The 7,524-nt window shown below is 33.8% G+C and overlaps 1 pseudogene; it reads left to right on the top strand.

The window, feature by feature from the left end:
* Positions 1 to 1,788: 1,788 nt before the first annotated feature.
* Positions 1,789 to 6,926, top strand: LOC108368601 (uncharacterized; annotated as a pseudogene).
* The last annotated feature ends 598 nt before the right edge of the window (positions 6,927 to 7,524 follow it).

Here is a 7,524-nt window from a genome sequence, read left to right as displayed (position 1 = left end):
TCGTTGACGTTTATAGTAAGATCAATCACGTTTCTATTTGATTTGAATATTTTTTTCCCTCAGTGTAGAAGTAGAACGGATTGAGGCTGATCGACTTCGCCGGGGCCCGAAACATGGTAGTATGCAGTACTAGGTAAAAAGAAGTCTGATGAGGAGATGTGGTGATCTCCGAAATAGTGCTATAACTTCTACCGCTTAGACTTTGTTGCTTTTTCAATTTTTCCTAATAAACAATCGTGGTACAAAGCTCAATAAAAAATATTAAAAATAAAATGTTAACAAGCCACAATAACATTGACAAATAACACAGTTCATTCAATTGATCTTAATAGTAAAAAAATATAGGTATAAATAAAAAGCGTCAACTTAAATTGGAGATCTGTTTTTCTAAGAGCTCCAGTTTTTTTTGTTAAATTTTTTTGTTCAAATGCTGCTCTTCAGCAAGCATCTGATGTTATTTTTTTTTCATCTCATGCGCTTCTTTAAATATTTTTAATTTTTCCCTCTTCAAATCCCGTATATCTTTTAAGAGATCATTTCTTCTGGACAGCTTTCTTTAAATTTTTTCCAACTTATTAACAACCTCACCCTGGGTTCCTGTTTGTTGCTGGAGGAGGTCTAATCGGATATCGTGCGCCCTCTTTCTCCTGGGTGGTTGTACTGCTACAGGAGGCGTCACTGTTTCTTGCTGTGGTTGCTCCGTCTCTACTTCTAAGATTGTTTCAATTTCCTCAATGGACCCAATATTTTCAGTGTCCTGAGGCTGTTGGGGTAAAATTGCTCCGAACGTGCGACCTGGCGGATCAACCGAAGTGCCCATTTGCAGAAAGTTCGCTTCGGCCTGCTCCAGCGCGGACAAACTTATTTCTTCAGATGGTCCGCCGCCGGTGATGGATATATTTCTCCTATTATGTGCCATTTTCTTTTTCAGCTTGGCTTTAAAATGTATCATACCCTCTGCCATTCTTCGGATGTACGAGTTGGCGGTCCGTAACTATTTAATTTAGATGAAATTTCCTTCCAAACATGCTCAGTATTTGCTTTTGTCTCACCAAAAGCGCGTACACCACGAGCAATCGAAGGATTTTGCTCTATTTGTTGCACCAAAATTTCAAATTGTTGTCTTGTAGTTATTTTCACTATATTCTGCAAAATCAAATACATTGCAAAATTTTAGTAACGTTAAAACTGCTAAAAATTAAAATATTTTACTCACTTTTAAATATTCGCTTGTAAAAACGCTCTTCTAACCTCCACAGCAACCACAAAAATGCAGTTGCTGGTATACACATTTTGTGACAACTTCAGTTGACAGTTGAGAGTTGCCAGAGGCCATCTATAATATCGTTTTGGCAACTGCCAACTCAACTGAAGTTCGGTTGATATCGATAATCGACCCATTAATTTGTTTTAATTATTTTTATTTGAATAAATGAAAGACGGAAAATAGTCCTTATTTTTTAAGTATTAACCATCATCATATATGTGTGGTACGACCGTGTGGCCTTAAGGTTTTTCAAATAATAATTTTAAGGTAGAAAAATATAACTGAATAATAATTATTAAAACCAATATATTTGATCGAAAAAATAAAAATTATATAATAAAAATTTCTTTTGAGCGAAAAAATGAAACTGTAATTACACTGGTTTACAGAAAAAATATTTTATTGATGCAAGCTTCATTTAACTGGTGTGGGGTCCACTGATATATGTATGTATTGGAAATAGTCCCCAAAAAGTAGTAAAAATAGTCCTAATCTTTTCGCCCTTTTTCTACTACCCCAAAATGCATGGCCGCAATTGGCATGCAGAAAAAGTGAGGTTATGTAAGCGACATCACCTTATATTTATTTCACCATGGAATACAATATAATTTTAATTTCAAAGATTTAGACATGATACCAAAAAAGAAGGTAGTTTCACTTTGAAATTTTTTGACATAAACTGTGCTTATGACGTTTATACTTTTCGTAAATTGCTCGAGCATCACTGCCACCTCAACAAATTATTGTTTTGGAAATTTTATTATTTTTTAAAGAAATTTTTTATGCATTAAAAAATAACAACACGCAATTTAAATTTACTTAATTCATCGTATCAGCATAGCTGTTAATAAGCTGTTTGTAGTAATTTAAAATACCTTAAATTACCTTACCGCATAAAAATTTGGTATTATATGCAGTGTTCCATGAGATATTATTATAGATCTAGGACGTTGCTTTAATTTGGGTCCTTTCAGAGGACATATGTACAAAGGAATAGTTAAAAAGTAGCTTATCGTCAATGAAAGCACTATGGAAGCATAAACTTAGAGGAAGGTAAAAAAATGTACAAATTCTTAGAGCTCCTTGTTATAGTTTATAGTGGTGCAGCGTTTCGCTTAGATTGGGCACATCCGTCCTGAGGCTGAAAATTTACCGCCGAAAACTGGTTGGAACAAGCAAACAACACCTTGGTGAAGTTACCATGCACGTCGCCATCCCGAAATATGCAGCTAATCGTACTAAATAATGATGAAAATGATTGCATAAACAAATAGATTATCTATGTGCATTACGCAACGTAATAGGAGTATTTTACTTGCCTTCCATTTTATAATTAATTTTAGAAATAAACCACTAAAAGCTCGCTATAAAAATATATTCCTTGAAATAATTTTTGAAATGGGAGCAATGGCGGATAAGAAGTGAAACTACCTTTAAATATTTGTATCACGGATTTAGATTTTTTAGAAAATTTGGAAAGAATTTTGATAGATGTCGGCAGAGATGGTTTGAAATTATTTTAAAGCTCTAATAGGGCATTGTGGCCCATTTTGGGGCATATAGTAGCTTATCCTAATTCGATCACATTTACAATTGCCTTCTTCCCAGGAATGAGTAAGCCATCCGATGTTAATAATTTCCTTTTGCAAAGAGATAAAAATTCTCAGTCAGAATGGTATAAGGGTAGGATCTAAGCAGGTTTAAAAGAATTTAGTGTAAGACTTTTTACATGTGACACACCAGCGCGCGCCTTTATAGCTGGCGTGAAGTCACACACTGGGAAAAACAGCTGCCCTAAATGTCTTCAACAAGGACAGTAGTTACAAAGAAGGGTCTGTTTTTTCAAAACGTTGGAGAATTAAGAACAGATAGTTCCTTTAAAAATGAAATAGCTATAACGCATCATTTAGAAGAATTTAGATCGCATGAAATCTCAATTTCCGTTAGAGCCCATGCATTGAGTTCACTTAGGAGTAACTAAAAAACTACGCCAGTTGAGAAAATATTATTTCTGAATAAGTTAGTTCCCTCTGAATTTTCCACACTGTCAAGTAGAATATAATGTCGCCATTCATTTCATTAAATGTAAAAAAAATTTGTAAAGTTGTTTAGTAAGTTTTACGGCGAACATTTAATTAGTTTCAACGTCCATAGTCTTTTGCATTTAAGTGATTGCGTTAAACAATTTGGTCCTTTAGACAATTTTTCTGCATATAAGTTCGAAAATTATATGCAATATATAAAAAAAATTATTAATAATCCAAATAAAATATTGCAGCAATTATTTTTAAGAATAGAAGAACGAATTCCAGCAAAATTTCACAAATAGATAGGTTTATTATAAATTGTCAAAAAATAATAAGATTGTTTCTCCTTTAGTTATAAAACGGGATCCCTGAAAATTGTCAACCAACAAACCCAAACAGACAGGTTTTGCGTTGTAGTTTTGACAAAGGTTGGGGACGTTTTTATACCACGTTCGGACTGCCATCGAAAACATCTTTTCGTTGCTGAATCTGGTTCTCGACCTAAAACTTGTGTTTTCGTCCATGTAAAATCTATCAAAAGAAAACTAGTTTTCGCTGAAAACTACTTGAAAACTCACGTTCGACTCATTCCACTCGGTGTCTTCACTAGTTTTTTAGATACATTTATCGAAGTGGAAGTCTTATTTTATCATCTCTAATATGCTAGTTGGGATTGCTAATTGGCTGGCCAAATTAAAATACAAATAAAAGATAAAGTTTGCTAACAATAAGAAAATTAAAGAAAAATATTTTGGTTTTGATTTCTTGTAGCAAAACTGTAAACAAAGGATGAAAGAAATGTCAAAGAAAACACTAACAGCCGGTGCGAACAGATTACAGCCCACAATCCCCTAATACAATGTTCGGTCCGAACATGGTATTAGGGAGCCCGTGGTGTCCTGACATTCAAATTATTAAGAGAGAAGATATAGACTTATGGCCTTATTCATAAAAAATAAAGTAGGTTTAAAGAGCTTTATAAATTGACGTTTTCATACATTTTTCAATTTATAAACCTTTTATAAGGCTACTTTATTTTTTATGAATAAGGCCATTAAAGTATTTTTCTATTCCAGCAGGGAATATATTTATTTTAATTCCTCTGTTGCATAACTTATTTAATAATTTAGTTAGAAACAAATGGAATTCTCTTTTATTATTGATGATGAGCCGGAGATACTGTCCTAATTGAAACGTTCTCATTGTAGCTGGAGTATCTCGCTATTTCGACGTGTTCCAGCCATTCCTCGACCATACGGCCATCCAACCTGCCGTGAATAATGATTCAGATATATTAAATTAACAACATACATATGTTGATTTTATTTTTAATTTACACTTAAATTATATGAAATTCAACAGCGCTACAAAAAATTTTTGTCGCCCTTGGAACAGTGGAGACTTAACAAAAGGAAATTTCGAAAAGGCTTTCCGCCGTAGAAAGCGCTCATACCGAGAAGGTAAGTTTTTTAAATTTAATTAATGTTTTGACTTTTGACTTTATTTTATTTTCAGATGCCCGAGTGTTGTAAGGTACAAGCGCAGGGTCAACTGCTGGGGGAATGTAAGGTGCTCTCTGCGAAAACCCACCGACGTGTAAGCCGAATCACCAGTGACTTGGTAATTGAAGAGCAAACTTTACTGCAAAGTTTGCTTCCGATGTCATCGGAGGGGGAGGATCACCTTAAAGACAAGGCAACGCTGACGCTGTGGTAAGTTACAGTTCTTCTCAAGAACGAGAATAGGTTTTCTTTAATCAAATATATATATAATCCAGGAGTATAGTGGAGAAAGTGCTGCAGTCGTTATTCAGTGGCGAGCTGGTGTGGCTGTACAACTTCGAAGGAAAGGCTGGGAAAAAGCCACTTATTAAACTAAAAACTGTCGAGCTGGTTATCGGTAAGTACTAAGATATTCTCTTTTTATGCGGTACATGCGTTCCTCAGAAAGCCGCATAAAAAAATCCACATAAAAAAGTTCTTTACTTTCATACAAAAACAGGGGATGCGTTCCAGCATTTTCAAAAACCGCACAAATTCAGATACTCCATGTAAAAAATTCTAAAAAACCGCATAAAAAAATCCACTAAGGCATTATTGAGCACTTCAACACTTATTATTCCCTGTAAAACCGAACATTAATGAAATAAATAAAAATTTATCTGTATTTTAACCAAAAAATAAAAATAAAAATACCACAATAAATACATGAATTATGTAAGAATACATAAAAGAAAATTTAGGCTCTTATTATGAGTTGCATTCGATTTTCGATCTTCGCTGGCTATCGAAGATCGAAAGTGAAATTCGTATTATGAGCTATGCAAGCGTGTCGAAATTTTCGTTGAGTATCGAAGTTTCTGTCGAACAGAATTTTGCCTTCGTTGGTGTAGCGAAGAGTTAGAAAATTGTGAAAAATTTATGATTTTGCATTTGTTTTCTTACTTTTTGGCGGCTAGACACTAATTCTAAACAATTTTTATTAATTTCATGCAATTTCATCTCTGAGAACAAAATCATAGATCTGTTTATAGTTTTAATATATTTTAAATAGATTTGGATCGCAAAATTTCTTAAATATATAGTGTCAAAATATATTCGAAAGACTGCACTTAAACTCTCTTAAACATTATCTGCTCTTGGCCAGTTTTCTAAGCTCTCATCCTCTGACGAATAGTTCAATCAGAACTCCGTTGTACTAATTAAAATTTTTTTTCCACGTTTTCATAAACTCGATTTCTTTTTATTTCTTTTTAATTTGCACAAATTTACATATGTACATATGTATAAGCACACTATTTAGTTTGCTCGATTTGTAAACAATGCTTCTCGGCGGTGAAAAATATACTATTGTGAACAACCTAAACGAGCGAAATTCACAATTGCGCTATTCTTCATCGAATGAGCGCCATAATACCAAATGAAAATTCGTTCGATCAGCACTTTCGATCACAGTCGAAGATCGAATGCAACTCATAATAGGGGCAAAAAAGGTTTTTTCTTAACAGGGGTCGCCCCTCGGCAGGCAATGGCAAACCTCCGAGTGTATTTCTGCCATGAAAAACAGCTTCTTGTAAAAATACAATAGCCGTTCGGAGTCGGCGTAAACCTGTAGGTCCCTCCCATTTGTGTGACAACATCAAGGCGCACACCACAAATTGGAGGAGAAGCTCGGCCAAACACTAACATATGTGTAAGCGCCAATCTATTGGGCCGTATGAATAAAAACTAAGCAATTGCTTTTTCTTAAAATTTTATACCTTTTACTTAAATTTTGTTTGAATAAATTGAGTAAAAGATCTGAAATTTTAAGAAAAAGCAATTGCTTATTTTTATTCATACGGCCCATTATACAAAGACAACTTATTTATCAGAAGCATTGCCTTTACACACTGAAAAAGTAATAAAAACTCTCAAAAAAGCAAAATTGCTACTGCGAAATATTGCTTTGAAAAACCGCATAAATTCAAATCCGTATAAAAAAAAATCCGCATAAAAAGAGACCTAAGTGTACACTACTATTTTTTTTAATACTAACAGCCGCATTCGCAAGTATGCATTCCGATAAAATTTTGGCTATCAAGCACTATGTAGTTTTAAGTCATAATAGATTTAAGCAAGTACGAAAAAATGGCAAAAATTATTTGATTTTTTCTTATTTTCTCTAAAGTATGCTTCACAATTATACATCACCCACTTATTGAGAAGTTGCGACCAATAATTTGTTTATTATTTAATTTTTATTATTTTTTTGTGACAAATATAGTTCATTATTTAACAAACGCCATATCGACAGCCGGTTCGAAAGCGCCCATTCTCAGAATGCGGTTGAAGAACGCCCGAATTGCCGATTCAAAAATGCCGTAAATTAACATATTTGCAATATATGTGTATTAGGGTATTTTTTTGCAACTATTGTTTTTTTCACACCTACCTCGAAATTTTGTGGAAAACACCTAAAAAAAAACTCCCTGCAAATTTTAACCCTTAATATTAAGATTAAGTACTCGCCCAAGGCGTGCAAAGATTCCCATATAAAATACTTGTAAACTTTGAGTTTTATTCTTCAAGAGTCTACAGCTCAGAGCAATTTTATGGTACAATCTTGATCAATGATGGGTTTTCTTAAGAATTGAATGCTCTACAAAAGGGAGTTTTTGAACCAAATTCTGAGATAAGGCGTTCTTCAACCGAATTCTGAGAATAGGCGCTTTCTAACCGGCTATCGATA

This window comes from Rhagoletis zephyria, unplaced genomic scaffold (genome assembly GCF_001687245.7).
Source record: "Rhagoletis zephyria isolate East Lansing unplaced genomic scaffold, Rhagoletis_zephyria_1.1 Rzeph_scaffold_03213, whole genome shotgun sequence".
Lineage (NCBI taxonomy): Eukaryota > Metazoa > Arthropoda > Insecta > Diptera > Tephritidae > Rhagoletis > Rhagoletis zephyria.
This window is presented reverse-complemented; position numbering and strand designations above follow the sequence as displayed.